Here is an 18,158-nt window from a genome sequence, read left to right as displayed (position 1 = left end):
CTTCTGTAAAAACAAGGCAAATCTCCAGACCTAAGCAGATAAGATAAATATGGATCTAGAATGGAATAGGTGTAATGGGAAGGTGATGGAAGCATGGAAGCTTTGCAGTCAGTGTAGAAAATTGTGTAAAACAAAATTTCATGTGTTGTTCTGGATTTTGAATTCAGGAATGATTCAAACTAAAACAGAAACAGCAAGAAAAGTGTCACTGAGAGCCTTTATCTTAGCAGAACAGGCTAGCAAAGTGAAACCTAGAGCATGATAAGTTCCTTGATAAATACAACAAGGAAGGGGCTGAGGAAAGCTAGTTAATAAAGCTAAACAGTGTTGACACGTGAACAAAGTTAATAGCAGATGCCAATTTTAGCAGAAAGCAGTTAGTTAACTCTGAAACTGAAGTTAGGTCATCCATGTTACTAGAAGCAGCATGCACCTCAGCTCACATTTGCTAAATGGGTTCATGAGTGTGACCTGTTCTTAACCAGGAGCAATGTTGGTTTTGTGAGGAGCTTCAGAGATGAGCAGGAGGATTTGCACTTTCCTTTCAAATGCCTTAGGCTGAGAAGCCAAATGCAACATTTTTGGAAAGGACTGTGCAGGGTATTTGGCAGTTCTCCTCCAGCATATCATCAGTCTTTCAGCAGTCATCCTACACTCATGGATCCTTTCCTCTTCATTTACAGAATTATAGAATCATAGGATGGTTTGGGTTGGGTCTTTGACCGGGTTGCTCAAAACCTCATCCAACCTGTCCTTGAATAGTTCCAGGGATGGGGCATCCATAGCTTCTCTGGGCAACCTGTTGCAGTTTCTAAGCACCCTCACAGGAAAGAATTTCCTCCTAATCTAAACCTACCTTCTTTCAGTTTAAAGCCATCACTTGTCCTTACACTGCATGTCATTGTAAAAAGTCCCTCTCCAGATCTCTCATAGGCCCCCTCTAAGTGCTGGAAGGTGCTCTAAGGTGTTCCCAGAGCCTTCTTTTGTTCTGCCCTTCAGATTTTCTCGGTTGAGAGTTGATGTTGTATGTTCTCTGTGGTCCTGCCATCACAGGTGCTGTGCTGCTTTCCTGGATGAGCTGTATGGGAAACCAAGCCCACACAGCAAGTTCACCTGAAGGAGCTTGTCTCCAGGGAGTGTTGTGTCAGACTGTGTCAAACTGTTGCACTATTGTTTTTCTCAGTTTGCCCTATTGCTGAGGCAGGATTTCATGGAGAGCATTCAAAATGCATGTCAGTGTAATTTGGGAAATGTTTTGTTTATATGTGAGTGAATGTGAATGTAAATTGGTAACCCCAAATTGTGAGAGAAGATGATTTTAATGTCTTTCTTATTATTTTTGTTGGCATGTACATATTTCTATAAATACTGTGTAGTTGAATGAGTACCAGACTGATGAATGTGGAAGCCCTCCATGTCTCTAAATGAAACTTCCAAATATAAATAGCTTTAAAACTATAAATAGAAAATATTTTTACTATATTTATCACTTTTAACCACTTTCCCCCCCCTTTCATTGCATCACCCATTTTATTTTTAGTGATGCTTACTTAAAATAGTTTCCCTGCTTCCCTGTTGGCCATTATATGGCCACTGTGGAATCCAAGTGATTTCTAAGCCAGATGGTAGGGAAAGTGTTCCTTATTTGAGCAGTGCGAGCCTGAAGTCTTGTCTGTTCAGACCTTGTTCACTGATGGCATCAGCTTTGTCTGTTCAGTTAATTTCACATACATATTCCTCAGCTGGTTTCAAAATGTGATTCCAGCATTGTTCAGGACCTCCTATTCTTCTTCCATTGATGTTATTCTATGTCCCCCTCATAAGATGGTAGCTCTGGTTTTGCTGAATTACTAAAGTCCATACTCTTCACAAAAGTCACTGTGTTGGCAGTCATAACAATTTTTAAAATTCTAATTTAATTAGTTTTACAATATTGATGTGTTGGTGGTCACTTCAGCTGCACACAAAGTAATAGGAGTAGCTTTAAGTTTTGACGGCCCTCAGGCCTTAGCTTTGACTTCACTGTTGAAACTGCAGCTTCCTGTGCACTATTACATCCCTTTCCCCCTTTGTGTCTGTGTTCACAGATACATAATTTAAAGTAGGGTTGAATGTAGTGTAAGCCACATTACTGTTTGTTAGGGTTTGCAGACCAGTGTTGCCTTCCAACACTATGTGTTTGAAGAGGCTGCAAGGGCACCACATAGTTCTTTTCTCCTGAACTGTCTCAAAAGAGGGAAGTAAGTGTCGGTAAGGGCTGGCTGGTTATCTGTACACTGCTCAAAATGGCAGGCAAAGTGTAGAAATTCAGTTATTTAAGGCAAATAAGATCACAGTTGGTTCCTTGTAACTCTGACTCTGCATGCTTTGGTCTCAGCCTGAAACACTGCTGTGGGAAGGAAGAGGAAGGAAGCAAGATAGGAGATTGTATGGCAAAGAAGTAGGAAACAAGTAGGACAAGTGGACAAGTTTTGTGCCCACACCACCAGCACCGAAAGATTTCCTGGCACTTCTGAGGCAGCAGTGGTTCCCTCTTGCACCAATAGAAATGCCTTTTCCTGTGTCACTTTGCAGGAGCTGTGTCTGTATGGGCAGATGAGCTGGGCCCAGGGTGCACCTCAGACATGTCAAGGTGCTTGGCACCATTTATTGTGGTGTTAGTGGGGCCCCAAGAGCAGCATATCTGGGAGCTGATGTGATGAGATAGAGTGAGAAGTGATGTTGCTGTCTCTGCCCAAGCCTGTACTGCTGTAGTCATTGCCATGAGACCACTTGTACCTTGGACTTCTTGCAGATTTGAAGGACTGAAGAGAGGAGTAAAAAAGTGTCCTGTCGTCTTTGAGAGGTGGAGGAGGCATTGCTCCTTGTCAGATAGGAAGTTCCCAGCTACTACTAGTAGGGTCATGGACTAAAACTGTTTTCCTGTACTTCTCAGGCAGGAATTTTTCTCCTGCCAGTAGGCCATCATGAAGATTCCTAAACTGCACATCCAAGCAGATTGCTGTTGCACCCAGCCAACGACAGATGAAATGGTCTCTGTTCATGGGGCTCTGAGACTCTGAGGAACCATGGACTTGTTTATCCATCAATCTTCATGCTTTGAGGCATGCCAGCATCTGCAAGCTTCTTAGTTTTAAATGTGATTGATGTAGTTTTATTTTTATGCGGCATCTTGGGATGCCTACTGAGAAGGGCTCTTAAAATAGGTGTAACTTAATGAGCTGTTCAGACTTCTCATTAATCTGCTTGTCTTTACTCTTACCCAGAGGTAAAATACAAAAGCTACAGAGGGAGGAGTTTGGAATAAAATTATATAAAAGGAGGGTCTGAAATAAAGACATTTATTATTGAGGACTAAGACTAGGAGTGGAGGAAACAGAACAGGATGTTCAGAAAGTCCAGGCCCTTTGGCATGAGTTAAGGAGCTTGGAAAATAAGCAGGGCTACAGTGAATTTGTGAAACAATGTTTGTCTTCCTAAGCTGAATACTGGAAAGGATCCATTTCACACTTTGCCTTTGCCAGCACCCTGATATCTATTGTAGCACTCATCTTCTGGCTTCTTTATTTTCAGAGGAAAGTTTGACTTTGTGTTTAGAAGTTATTTGTGCTTCCCACTTTCTTATGACACTAACAGGATCATGTTGTGGCTACGGGGCTAAACTTTGGAGCCTTAATCTTTGGTCCTGCTGTGCCACCCTGTTTCTGATGTTTGTATTTCAACTGCAGCAATGGCTAATGGGCTTAAAATACTCCACTTCCACTTTGCTTCACTGCTGCTTTGTCTGCATGGGTACATTCAGCAGGGCCAGGACTTGTATCTTATGATTGTCCATATTGTTTAATTTCTAGCACATTCCATGACATGATTTTGGTCCGTGCCAGCTAGCACACTCCCAGATGACAGCTGTGGCAGGATGGCGTGGGAGAGACACTGTTCTCAGCAGGCATTATTGAAGAGGTAACCATGTTTTGCAGGGGAAAACAGTGTAAAGATGTGGATTGGAACTGGCTTTGCCTTTCTCCCCAAGCCTCTGGAGTCTGATGTACTTTATTCACTAAGACCAGTCTCTCCAATCTTAGCATTTGTGAAAGATACTGAAACACAAACTTTTGCTTCCTCATTGCATCACTAGGTGCTGTTATCCACAAAAACATCCAACCACCTCCTCCTTCTCCCTGTGGGCCATCTGCTCAGGCTTATAGCAACACTTCCATAGTGATAAGATTTTATCTTTGAGTAAGTCAGGTTAGGGGCACAACTCAAGTTTTATGTCAAGCTAGTTCACGACAAAACCAATCCCTCTGCAACAGAGTGAGCTTTCCAGAAAGTGGTCTTCCACCATGCAGCATATCTGCACCCAGAGGTACAGCAGTGGCTCACGAAGCCAGTGTTGTCACAGGCCCACAACAGCAAGTTAGATAAGTAATTGCTGTTCTGGTATGTATGTATTTGCTTGTCACACAGGGTCATGATGATTGCACATACAGATTGTTCATTTGCTTACTCACATGGGTTTTTTTGAATTTCACACCTATAATTCACTCTTCAGGCTTTGTTTGTGACCCTTTTCATGAAAATAAGGAATGTTTACTTTTCCCTGCGGGATTTCTAGTTTGTGAAGCCCTCTGCAGTTCTCTGCTGTGTAAGGGACCACTGAATTTCAGAGCATTGCCGATGCTTTGGCTGAATGTGTTTTTCCAAAAATTGTTTGTATAAGGTGAGATATTCTCTATGTGAAATATTCTTTATAAACCTTGATTGCTCTCTTTCTGACTTAATTTTTTAGTGTCTGAGTTTTTAGTTGCAAATGGAAATATTATTAAAACCATAGTCTTCCTCACTCACTGTTGCAAATATTTTTTGTTTATGTAGTACATGTAGGATGTACATCAACAGTAGCTGCAGTTTGCACAGACTTGGGTTTTTGTCGTGAAAATGATAGGATTAGCTGCACAGTGAGCCTGTATCTATCATGAAGATTTAAGCTCTTGAGCCTGTTCTTGGTGCCACTGGAGCAGCAAAGGAAGAAACCACTGCTGAGTCATTGGACTAACCAGTGTAGGTTTCTTCATCGTGACAATCTGTGTACAGCGCTGTTATCAAGGGGATTAGGAACACTGAGCAAAAGGGATTTTGTTGTGTTAGTGCTAGATGAAAGGGTGCTTTTACAAACTGGTGCGGTGGGCAGGTTTGAGGCTAGTGAGAGCCATGAGAGCCATGATGGTAACAGTCACACAGAAATTGTTAGGAAAAAGAAAGGCTGTGAGGGGTACAGGGTCTCCTGTGTAAACTCTGTTTTACAGTTTGTGCCAGTCTATGCACTCCTCTCAGTATTCATCAGCTGAACAGACTGAAAAGTCAGTCTGGAAGAGATTTGCTGACTACAAGTTTCTGTAGCCTTTGGTGGTGCCAGCTGCAGAAATAGGCAAATCCGGCTGCAGCGGAGAGCGTGATGGGGCAGCTCCAGCCCAACTGCTGCCCTGGAGGTGTTTTGGAGGCTTTGGCTGGAAGCCCGAAATGCATCTCCCTGGGGAGGACTGCATTGCAAACAGGCCTTGCCCTTCCCTGTCGGTGGATTCCTTTGGCAGTAGGCTGGCATCAGAACACCTAAACATATTTATGATAAACTGCAGTGATTTTTTTTGCCCCTCTTTGAGATGGATGTGAGATTTGCATTGTGTTCATTAATTCATCTCACATATGACCCTTTCAAAAGGTCTCATTATAGCAGCCATTCATTAGTGGTGGCATTGTGCCTGGCTGAAGGCCAGGTGAAAACATGTTTCTCAGTTTCTCACTCTTACATGGCCTAAACCAAACATTAACAGCTCCCCATTGATTAAAGTGGCTCTTGATCGGATCAAGCCTGCTCTGGTGTAGGAAACAAAGGACTGGAGGAGTATTCCTATTTTTCCTTGGAGTTTGGCTTTCTTAAAGAGGAGAACTGAGAGGTCCTGTGCACCCCAACCTGAAGGAATACCTTTGAAATAGGATATTTGTTTACATGTATAAACAGATTAGCATTAGAAGTAACTTAGAAGTTACTTTATGCATACTTTAGAGGACTTTCTCTTTTCCCACAGAATTATGGTCCTTGGTAACTTGGTCAATTCTGTGTATAAAAAGTCTTTCTGGGAAGGGATTATTGTACAGGGACAAAAGCCCACTGAACAAAGCAAGCTCTCTGCTGAAAATGAAGAGTTTAAAAAAACCACAACACTGCTTTATCAGTTACAATTTTATGCTATTTTTTTAGGGAATAATAAATCTTTCTTGTTCATCTTATTTACTTACTTTTCATAGGAATGGGAAACTGTTGGGATCACTCAGTAAACAAGAAGTCTCAATAAGAGCCAATGTTTGCTTCAGGCAGCAATTGGACCACAGCAAATGTAGGCAGGCAGGTGTTAGCTCCCATGAACTGTAATGACACTTAGATTGTTGCTGAACTAAGTATGCAGGTCAGTGGGTAGGTCTCTGTATCCCATACTGGAGCTCTTACTGCTGTATGATTCACTGCTTTTAGGACCGGCATTAGTAAGATTAAAGTCAGTGCTGCTTTGCCTACCTAGCTCCTTCCTGCAGGGAATGCAGGGGAAAAATACTTGTGAAATCCTGAGCACACAGAAAAGAAAGAGAGATCCACACTTACCTTGTTGCAGTGATTTTTGAGGCTTTTCTGCACTTTCCTGTGGGACAAATTGCTGTGTTGCCTCATTTTCTTTGGTGGTGTTCAGACATCAGTTACTCAGTTCCTACCCTTGCACAAGTGCCAAAAATCACAGATGTGGAAATCTTGGGCACTGTGATTTTTCACAGCATTCATGACAGAAAGACAGTTGGCTTCAGAGATCAGAGGCGTCTTTGAATATGAGAAAAGCTCTTTTAAGTGTGTTCTTCCTTTGTAAAGGCAGTTGCTCATGCACCCCACAGTCAAGTGTGAGTACCCTTAGCTGGAATCCTCTGTGCAGTGTGGTCTTGCTCCTGTTTAGAGTCAATGGGGTTGTTTGCACCACTGCAGCTCATTACCCAGGCTTTTCATCAGCTGCTGAACTTAATTTGTTTTCTGGAGTTTACTCCCTTAAAAATATGGTAGCCATCAGTTGAAAACCAACTGAAACAAGAAGTGTTGGACTTGTTTTCTATTTTAGGTATTATGTGGTTCTACAGCAAATAAAAGGTATAGATTATTTAGTTTTATTCAAGCAAATAATTTGCAACAGCTGGTAAGGAAGGGGAGCAGCCATGAGCTGAAAATAAAATTTACAGCACAATTCCATGTATGTTGTCAGGGAATCATTCCCATGCAACCCAGTAATGGCGCAGAGATTTCAGGGATTATGTTCAGATTAAATGTCATCAAGAGCTGAGCCTTGGCAGTATGCCAGGAAGGTCATATGAGGAAAGTCCCAAACTTTTACACTCAAATAAAATTTTCTGCTTAATAGCCAGAATACACTGCAAATTTTAGCACAAATAATAGGTTAGGAAATATAATTTTATTTTTAGAAAGTTTACTATTTAACTAAGGTTCAGGATTTTTCACTGCTTTTTGGGATTTAAGACTATGTTGGCAATTTTATTTGGGGGTACAGGTTTTGTCTTGGTAGTATGATGTTAAGAAACTTTATACCAAAATTTTACAAGTTTCAAAATTTGAAATTTTTCATTTTCAAGTTAAACATGAAGGGAACAACAGTCTGCTAATACTTCCACCAGTATTATTATTTCCCAGAAACATCCCTGTTATTTTTAAGAAGTCTAAAGTGCTGTAATTCCATTGCATTTATGGAAGATTACTTTATTATTGGGAAGGAATGAGAAAATAGTTAACAAATGCATAGTTGAGAATTGCTTTTTCTTTTATTTATCTGTGGCTGGTGTGTACCATTCCAAAATACCTGTGGAATTATGAAGGAATATGCTGACAGTCTAATACTGCATTGAGAATGTGTCATTTTGGTTTAATCTGATCTATTTACAGTGGATTGGTTTCAACTACAGAAGGGAATTCTTTTCCTAGGGGATATCTATACATGAAATTGTTGAGCCTTAGCTATACCACTGGAAACAAACACTCTTTTAATCTACTTGCCATCTCTGAAAAAAAAAAAAAAAAAGCCGAAACTATTTAAAAAGTGATTTCTTAAATCTCTTAAGTGCTCTCAAATGTGATCCTACTATGAATATGCCTAAGGGTATATGATGATTTTTTCTGTGGTGTTTCATTTGCTGCCTGGCACTGAGCCCAGCAGTGGTGTGGGCAGAGCCCTTGCTGCCCTTGGTGGCAATCGGGTCTCACAGAGAGAATTCTCACAAGACTTTCTTTTGGGTGCCACCAACCTCCCGAATCAAAGCACTGCTGTTGCATTTGATTTACCACTGAGCTTCAATAAAATGAGAGCAAAACTTGGGGTCATTAGCCAAAGCAGTGATGAGATTGTGGATTCAGGGCTCTACCTTTATTTTCTAGTTATATATGCATCCCATATTTGTAAACCTTATTTTAGGTCTACTGAATATACTTACGTATGTGCTTATATACCCAAGCGTGCATGTGTGTGTAAACATATGTGTGTGTCTATGTGCATGATGAAGTTTATTTTCCCCTTTCCCCTCCTCTCCTCTTTGCTCACCTTGCCTGCTGCAGCGAGGCACAAGACAGGGTAGAAAATTGTTTTAGCTGACGAAGGCCAGCATTGCAATGGGAGACTCCACAAACTCGTCTTCAGTTCCCTGAAGTGTGGAGGTTGGGAGGTAGCGATCAGAGCTGTCAGATTCTGGAAAGGGTCACAGTGATAGCAGTGGGATCAAAAGCCAGGCTGGAAAGCACCAGGAGATGTGGCTGGGTGCAGCAGCAGGACCCAGGCTGGGTGCCCAGGCTGCTGAGGCAGGGGTGCTGCCAAGTTCTGCAGAGAACAGATCAATTGGATTGTTATTTATGAAGGGTACGGTATGCAACCCTCAACGTGGCAACAGTTCTTTAAAGTGCAGATGTGAGAAATTCCAGTTAGAAGTCAGTCCTTTAACTACTATGAATAAACAAGGTAAATTCATTAATTATTTCAATAAACTTAAAGACCTTATGTTGTACCATTAATTTGTCCTGAATTATTGATAGCATTTTTTCCATTACTTTTCTAGACCTTTATTTAAACTACAGTCAGTAAAATTTTACCATCCTACAGCCCCAGACACACAGTAATAAATCACCCCTTATTTCCTTGTTTGCTTGAGGCTAATGAGACAACAAATAGTCTGTTCACATACATTATTTCTTTGTACTACATCGTATGCAAATATTTCAATTATTATCCTTTTATCTCTATAATATTTTAACAACATGATACAACATGTTTCTCTGATAAATTGAGTTACATAAAAGCAGCTTCGCATCTACATAATGCTTTAACAAAACATTCCCTCTATTTCAGCTTAAAATGTGTGTTCAGCTTGGGAAGATCCTCATAAAGAAACTTAATTTGCCTTATTAAGAAACACTTGTGTATTCTTATAAGTTTAAAATTTTTTTTCTTTTAAATAATAATTTTATCACATTTTGGACTGCTGCCTGCCCAGGCTGCCTGGGGCTGGCAAAGGTTTGGTAAGTTGAGTTCTGCAGTTAAATTGAGTTGGTTTCTTGTTTATAAAGGATATAGCTTGTCTTCCTTGCACCTTTTTCTTTTTTTCTCGCCTTCTGTGACTATTTATGTAACTGGATGTTTATTTTCTGGTATTAATCCTTAGGGGCTTGAGAATGATGGCTGTCCCTCTAAAGCTGGTGGAACCCTGAAAACTGATGTTACCCCAGCAGGGTTCATCCAGCTTTGTACCTGTGCAGCTCTGTGTCCCCAGCATTTTTTTTGAGCAGGATTGATCCATCAAGGGCCTGTGGGATCCCTTGGCATGGTGCAGCTTCCCCTGTGTGGGTGGCTGTGTCCCAGTGCCCTGCTGGGACAGGCGGGAGTTTCGGTGCCTGTGCTGTCACAGGGATGGCGATGGCAGGTGCTGCCAGGGTGCTGGAGCTGACCTGGGTGTGCTGCCCACCCAGCCTGCCTTCCTCAGGAGGAGCTGAGTGTCGGGCACTCAGGGCTGCGTGAGCTTGCACTGCCTGTATCCTGAAGTATTTGAAGTGTTTATCCTAAAGTGTAAAGCAAAATATGCGAGGGAGGAGCAGGTATGTCTCCCCCCTTCCCAAAGAAGGGGAAGAGAAACACATAATGATAGAAGAAATAATTTCCTCTTAACTCTCTGCCTGTACTGTCTCGAGGCTTTTTATAAAACCAAATAGCATCTGTTTGCTGGAGGAGTGTGAAATAGCCAGGTGTGCTTTGTGTAAAAGCAAGTGGTTGTAGCTTGAAACATCGCTGCAGACGCTTCATGAGTCAGATCATTCATGACTGCAATAACGAGATTATTCATGGCAGGCTCCTCACTGTGACAATGGTCCTTTGTTTGAAGTCTGCATTGTGTATGTGCTATACTTCCGATTTGAAGATTCCTTCTCTGCTAGAAAACAGCGTTGCAGCAGGGAACCAGAAGTGAAGATCAGTGCTGCTAAGTTCAGGATGTTGCTCGGTGCTGGAAATAATTGGGAAAGTTCATAGTTGAGTTAAAAGCTGTAACCATGAACTTCAGTGGGATGATACTCCTTCCTGTTGGTCCCGAGGTAAGTTCTTATTTGATTTTTAGTGAGTTGTCTCTTGGTTTTGTGGGTTTTTTTAAAATTATGTCTTCTGATTAGAACTGGTTAAATACTGCCAAGAGAGTTTTGTTGCTCATGATCATGTAAGAGGTGTTTTGTCTTGATAGTGACGGTCCTTTATGTACACAGCCATTTTGTTTAAGGAAAGAAAGAACAAAACCACAGCATTTCTTTCATGTTCAGAGTGAAGTTAATTTTTAGCTCGCCCATACTTCTAATTTTTTATTAAATTATTCTTGTCTCCATTATATAACTTTCATGAGGTCCCTGTGTTAGGAGGTGATTACACTTTGTGGTGGAACCATGACCAGGGTGTTTTAGGTGCTATAATATGGCTTGGATTTGTCTCCTGTACCCAGGTGGTCAGACTGAAACCAAGGCACGTTGTGCTCCAGATTTTATCCCAAGTGGAGCATCCTCGTGTGATCTTCCTGTGCCTGGTGCACAGAGCAGCTGGGAAGTTCATCCCTGGCGAGGCAGGCTGGGAGCAGGAGGTTCTGGAATCCTCCTGCTCTTCCGTCTTGAGGAGTCCCACGGAGCTCGCAGGCAGCTCTGGTGTGAGCTGTGCTGAGAGGAGGCAACCTCTGCCACCACTGGGAAGATGATGATGGTGAGCCGGGGATGACTTTTGGGAAAGCAGAGAGACCATCCCCGTGTGGGAGCAGCACCTCAGAGCTGTTTGCTGCAGTAGTAGAGTTGAAAATAACTGTGTTTCCCATGGTCAGCAACTTGTAAGGGAAACAGAGCAAACTCGGTTCTTGAAAAGCACATCTGAAACTAAAATACTGCTTTTGTTTTTACTTTTGATTCCAGCTTCTGTCCTTGAAGCTCAGAGGTTTCCTGGTGTTTTCTTTTGAAACTCTGCTGTTTCATGCAAGGCAAACAAGACTAAAATAAATCCAATGCAAATATTACAGAGACTCTGTCCTCTATTTGACCATGTGATTTTTAATTTTTTCCCCCAATTAAGTATTATAGTCTACAGCAGAAGATTGTTTGCATTGTTATGGATGTTAGTGATTAATTTTGTATTCCCGTTTCAATTTGAATTCCAGGGCATTTTGTTGCAAGTTCACATAATATTTAAGTGCTCACATTCAGAAATAAAAAAGAAGGAGTTAGTTGTTTGACAGGAATAATAAAGCATTTGAGAATTCTGTATTGTGTGGGGTAGTTATGACAGACTTCTTTTGGTTGCACAGCATTCAAATTATGCATCAGTAAGGTAATATTGCATTATATCATCTGTTGGTACTTCTACAAGCAATTTCATTACTTCATTAAAAATTTACAGTGTTCTGATAGGCACTTTGAGATAGAGTAATAATTATACGCATATGATTTTGTATAGTGTTATGTAGATCAACATTTTCTGCATCCTATAGCAAGAAATAGAATACTATTCCTCTTGAGATACTTGCCAGGTAATTGAATTTAAAACCTGAATTTTTAAATGAAGCTTTTAGTATTTGGATTTTAGCCATTTCAGTTGCAGCTGACAAAAACACTCTCACTATTATTGGGAAGATAATCAAATTGAGTTTGCTGAAACAGAGAGAATTTTTTTGACACTTGATTTATTTACAAATGAGAGTAAATGGGAATGCAATAATGCTTTTTGCCGTAAGCAGTCAAAGGGAACAGTGTTTATTTATTACCTTTTCCACACATCTAGATCAGGGCTGTTTAAATTGCAGGTTTGATTTTGGCTTGAACCATGAGAGTATTTGACCTGGCTGTGATTACATTAACTTTCCCTGATGGTGTTGGAAATGTGGCACATCTTGCTGCTTTTTCCAGTTTCTTGGAGAGTGGATTCACCATTCCTAGGTGTCAAGACTGGGCATGACTTTTGGATAGCCATGAGGATGCAGATTGATCTCACAACAAATGGCTGAATAGCCCTTAGTAAATTAACTGAGTAATGCAGATTAATACAGTGTTAACTTGTTATTTACTGCAAAAGCTTATTTCTCTCAATGAAAGGAAAAAAATAAACTGTAGAAACCTGTTGTCACTGAACTTTTGACAGTTTTATTAAAAAAATTTTTTTCTATGAAAATATATAAATTGCTATGAAATTGAATAAAACCTTTGTTATGATCAGAACTGAGTTACCTAGTTTAATAGGTATTAATGTAATTTTTGCTGTGCCATGCTTGAGGAAGCCCTAGATCTTATATTGGTTATAAGGATTATCAATGTCAGAAAACAGGTTGGGAGTGAGGGATATTGGCTTCTGACATAGTCCCCCATGTGTAAAAGTGCAAAATGAGCAGTAATTATATTGTGACCAGGATGACATGTAAAGAGCAGTTGTTGGGATAGGAAAAGGTCTCCTTGGAGTTGCAAAAACTGATTTCAGTTTTCTTATTTCTTTTTATGTTTTGAGAAGTTCACAGATTTGCAGTTGAAATTTTATAGCAAATACCAGGTTTGAAACTCTTCAGCAGAATTACTGAAGTGTAGTTACTGCGTCTACACAACAGAGGAAAAATCTTGACAAGAGAATCCTCCCATTTCCAGTTTCCTCAAAACTTTTAAAAGGAAAAGTCGTGTGAAAATATTTTCTTTAAATTGTTTGACAGTGCTGTTCAAAAATGAGATGTTTTGTACTCCTACTTGTTAGCTCAAGCACAACCAGATAATGATAATCTTAGACCTGTGATTATTAACTGCTAAATTTATTAATAATGGTACTCTTTCACTCTTGTACAATTGCTTTCCAAAGCAATCTCCATAGTGAAAGGCAGCCTGCTCATATTTTTTCTTTTACCACCATAGCAGTTTCCTTTTTTCTTTTTCTCCTTTTCTCTTCTTTTTTTATTTTTCTTTTTTCTCTTTTTCTTTTTCTTTTTCTTCTTCTAATTCTTTTTCTTCTTCTATTTCTTTTTCTTTTTCTTTTTCTTTTTCTTTTTCTTTTTCTTTTTCTTTTTCTTTTTCTTTTTCTTTTTCTTTTTCTTTTTCTTTTTCTTTTTCTTTTTCTTCTTCTATTTCTTTTTCTTCTTCTATTTCTTTTTCTTTTTCTTTTTCTTTTTCTTTTTCTTTTTCTTTTTCTTTTTCTTTTTCTTTTTCTTTTTCTTTTTCTTTTTCTTTTTCTTTTTCTTTTTCTTTTTCTTTTTCTTTTTCTTTTTCTTTTTCTTTTTCTTTTTCTTTTTCTTCTTCTTTTTCTTTTTCTTTTTCTTTTCCTTTTTCTTTTTCTTTTTCTTCTTCTTCTTCTTTTTCTTCTTCTTTTTCTTCTTCTTCTTCTTTTTCTTCTTTTTCTTCTTCTTTTTCTTTTTCTTCTTCTTTTTCTTCTTCTTTTTCTTCCTCTTCTTCTTCCTCTTCTTCTTCTTCTTCTTTTCCATTTTTTAATTAATTATTGTACAAAATTATTGTACAAAATTTCATGTTGTACGAAATTTTAATATACAGCCTTGCTAGGGAAGAGAATGGAGGGAAATAAGATAAATTGGCCTAAAAGCAAATTGAAGTCTAAAATCGAAGTAAAGCTCTTAACTTAACTGAACTTTGAAATATTTATCTTGATCAGTAATGATTTCCTCTGTGGGCACTGTCTAAAAAAAAATAAAAAAGGAAATCTGGAATTATTTGCCTAAGGTTGAAGCACATCATTATCAGATACGTCACCACTGTCTGTGGGTTATTCAGTGGTTAATATGTAACAATCATTCTTTATAGTGATCAGTTTATTTTTATCAAATTTTGCTCTTTAAGATCTTCACAAATGTTGAGGAAAGAGTGGGAGGAGAGATTTATTTTCTTAATGTGCTGGGATTAAAAAAAAAAGCACTACCACTAAACCTATTTTAGGACTATTTAGAGGAGATTTTTTACACATGCTTTCAATAATACTTTACCCAAAAACATCTTTTCCGCTTCTCTCATTTTTTCTCAGTCTGCAATAACTATACCCCAAGGGTGTCTTCACTTCCTTCCAAACTTCTCCTGGGCTTGGGGTTATTCCACCCATACACAGAGACCTCAAAATACTTGTCCATGGAAGTGTTTTTTCTCAAGACCTCTGGAAATCAGTCTTTCCCTGAGACTGAATTGGTCCATTGTTCAGCTCAGCACTAAGTAAACAAAGAATCTTCATATGATTAGGAATGGAAATGTATTTCCATGCTCATGAACTTCTACAGAGAAATCCATTTGCTGTCTTCAGTGTAACAACACTGTTGACACAATTTCTGCATGCTTAGCATCCTTTTTTGACATTACCGGATGAATTTGGAATATGTGGCAAAGCCAATGCACTACACCACCATAAGGCTGTATTTCTCTGTTTTCCTCTATCTGACCAGTTCTGACTTGGAACAGGTGATGTTGCCATATGAGTGAAATATTTAAAGTCACAGATGTGAAGAGGAGCTATTTTAACTAGTTTGTTCAGGAGACAACACTATTAACTCGTCTGCATGTACACACCCTTCTTAATTGCTGAAAACTTCTTAAGGAATTTCTGGGTTAGTGTGAGAGCTTGGCTGTAGAGTAACTGAACTTCAGAGCTGGAGAAGACCTGAAATTTATCTGGTGGATTGTCATCTGCAGTTCCCATCTGCACAGAGATGACCTAGATCAAAACTTTACCTGTCAGATGGGTTTCAGAACAAATAAAAGCAAACCGAATGCAGTTTTTGAACTTTGATTAATTTTATTGGATTGCCGCACTTGGAAGGATCATGGCCAGCCCATTTACAACAGCACCAAAGTGGGCAGTGATCAAGACAAATGTCTTAGTAGGCAGAGTCCCAGAAACCTTTTGGAAGCATCCTTTAATCTGGTGGTGTGGCATGTGCGAAATCCCCCAGGGGTTACTGTCATTAACTACTCCCATGAGACTCCTGACAGAGAAGGTTTTTCAACACCAAACGTGAATCATGAAGCGTGCCTTTGATTGATTGCAGCCTCTTGTTTGGGAGTGTAATTAATGCCTGGGTTCAGCGGCCAACACGCTGATGCACAGTGATGCTTGAGATGTCACAGAGGGTGTCCCCCTTGGCCTCCAGCAGTGGCTCTAGAAGGAAGGGTGTCTCTGTGAGAGATGCCCCGTAATGTTGGGGGGGTACTTGGAAATAGGCAGTTGAAAAAAGCCCTTCTGTCAGGAGAGCCTTGTGTTTTTTTAAATTCGTATGAGAACTTGGGGTGTTTTCCATTTTCATCATTTTGACTTCCACTTCTTCTTCCGTTATAAATAAAACTTAAATGTTTCTGTAGAAGAGGACTAGATTGCCAGCAAAGATACCAGCCACTTGTCACAAGGAAAGAATTGTTAGTCTTGGTCTTCATGATGTGTAATAATGGCCAAATGATAAAAACATAGCATTTTTTCTTTAGTCTTTTTGATGCAGAGATTAGCAATTCATAAATTATTTTCTTCTTTGGCTGCTGATATCTTCATTATAAAACTGAAGGGTTCTTAGGGCAGTTCAGTGACGCTTTCACAGCGTTTCCTCTTGGATGAGATCCAGAGGATTCCAGCATGGTCGTTTTGGCACAGTTGGTTGGTTTTATAAAACATGTGTCTACATGTGTGTAATAAATCCAGTTATGCTGATAAATCTGAACAGATAATTGAAAAGTGTGTTTTACAGTGAACAAAGCTGGTAATTTACCATGTCAGTAAAGCAAAATATAAGCAACATTTCTGTAATGTGTGTAATGTTCAGTAATTCTGTAATTTAATGGCTCTATTGTGTGAGCCATTTTTAAATTCCTGTTCAAGATGTTCTTGATCCAGATGTTCATATATTTTATTACTAGTTGCCTTTCAGTTAAAATCTGCAAAACTGATTATCTTCTTGCTTTACAGTGGTACCAATCAGTCCATGACAAAGGATATAAAATTAATGAGGAAGTGAAGAACTGAATCATACACATTAAAAATATATGTAGTAAATGAAAATCATCAGTAGGCTTGTATTACCAAGAGTCACTTTTCCAGGTGATGTTCCAGCCTATTCTTTGAAACCAAAATGCTTTTTAATCCTGCTCATATCACTTACATTAGATTGTTGCTAGTTAAGTTGCTAAGATTCAGCATATAATATCTCAGATGGCCTGGAAATCTTAGAAAAGCAGACTGGCCATTTTACTGTAATGAATTTCATCAGCAGCATTGTGATGTTTTGGGCTCTTTTTATACATTTCTTTCCAAAGTTTTGAAGTCTCAGTCCTTATTTCAGATTAATGCCTTGACCTTATTATCACCATATTCACGTGGAGTCCCATGACCTTCAGAGAAAGGCAGAGGATCTTCAATGTTTTGTAAAGATTATTAACAGCTGAAAAAAAATTAAGCTCAAATGTGATAACCTCCATGATTACTGCTACTGAATTAAGCATCGGAAGCATTGCAAGGAGACAGTTTTATTGCACTCACTGGTTAGCAGAAGGTCTTCTAAAACCCAAAGGATGTCTTTGGTCATTGTTCCTCAAGTGTGTAACAGATTTCAAGGGTTGCCTACAGCTCTGGGAAGAGCTAGGACCCGTGAGCAAAGATTTCAGAGATGCAGGGAGAACTGCTAAAGGAAGTCCTGGATTCTGTGGTGATTTGGGGCGTGTGCTGAAGCTGAGGATCAGTCAGTCAGGACCAGTAGAACAGTATCTATGTACTCTGACTGTACCCATAAAGTATATCTATATTGTATCTGTACATTCAGGATCTGTGAGTTGATGTGGCCTCCATAGCTCATCAAATGATAGTCAATCCCTTATTCCTTTAAATACTCTGTAAAAGTCCACGATTCTTAAGAGGCCACCTGGATGAGAGCTGACAAATGGGACTGTTCCAGATTCTTTTCTCCTCTTTAGGGTGTTTTTTCCTTTGCACAAGCTCTGAGAATAGGTCTGATCCTGAGGAGACTGATCCTAAGTGCTTTTGTTCAGGGAAGTGCATATATTGCCCCTGTTGCCTCCCTTCCTCCTGCTCAGGATATCCAGCTAGAGCTAAGGGCAGCCTGGTGAATTAACAGCTTTTGCACTTTATTTTGAGGGTATTTTCATCATCATGAGTTTAGGAGCACAAATTCCCTTTAGGATCTCTCTGCACTGCCAGGTATGAGTGAAGGAGCTGTTCAGTACATTGTCTGAAAAAGCAGGCATATAAATCCTCTTCAAACTGGGAATATAACTTCAAGTAAAGAACTTCTTTTATGTCCCTTGATGCAATGATAGTCAGTTAATCTAGTTCTCTTAGCTGAGTATTGTGAGGTGTCTTCAGACCTAAATTCAAATATCTAAGGAGAGTTAGGATCTGTAGATGAAAGGCTTGACGTCCATGCAAAACACAGTGAGAACAATTTGTGTGTTGTCCTCAGATTCAGCTGTAATTATGTTTTGTGACCAAGAGGAAGAGGGAAGTGTGATTTACAGTGTTGAGATTTGTGAAGCTTTCCATTAGTTTTGACACAAAAGCAGTTTTGGAGCTCTTGTATTCTGTGTTGCA

General features: G+C 39.5%; 1 protein-coding gene across 9 annotated transcripts in view; it reads left to right on the top strand.

The window, feature by feature from the left end:
• The window catches only part of THRB (thyroid hormone receptor beta), a 169,084-nt gene that overhangs the window by 56,565 nt on the left and 94,361 nt on the right, over window positions 1–18,158 (top strand). Inside the window, exon 1 of one of the 9 annotated variants that reach the window (XM_058021108.1) lies at window positions 3,940–3,960. The exons of 7 other annotated variants lie outside the window; for them this stretch is intronic. The gene's annotated coding sequence lies outside the window, so the exon portion shown is untranslated. Of the gene's footprint in view, window positions 1–3,939; window positions 3,961–16,634; window positions 16,656–18,158 lie in introns of those variants that run through there. One more of the 9 variants, XM_058021116.1, reaches the window with a different exon arrangement.

The sequence above is a fragment of the Melospiza georgiana genome, chromosome 1, assembly GCF_028018845.1.
Source record: "Melospiza georgiana isolate bMelGeo1 chromosome 1, bMelGeo1.pri, whole genome shotgun sequence".
Classification (NCBI taxonomy): Eukaryota; Metazoa; Chordata; class Aves; order Passeriformes; family Passerellidae; genus Melospiza; species Melospiza georgiana.
This window is presented reverse-complemented; position numbering and strand designations above follow the sequence as displayed.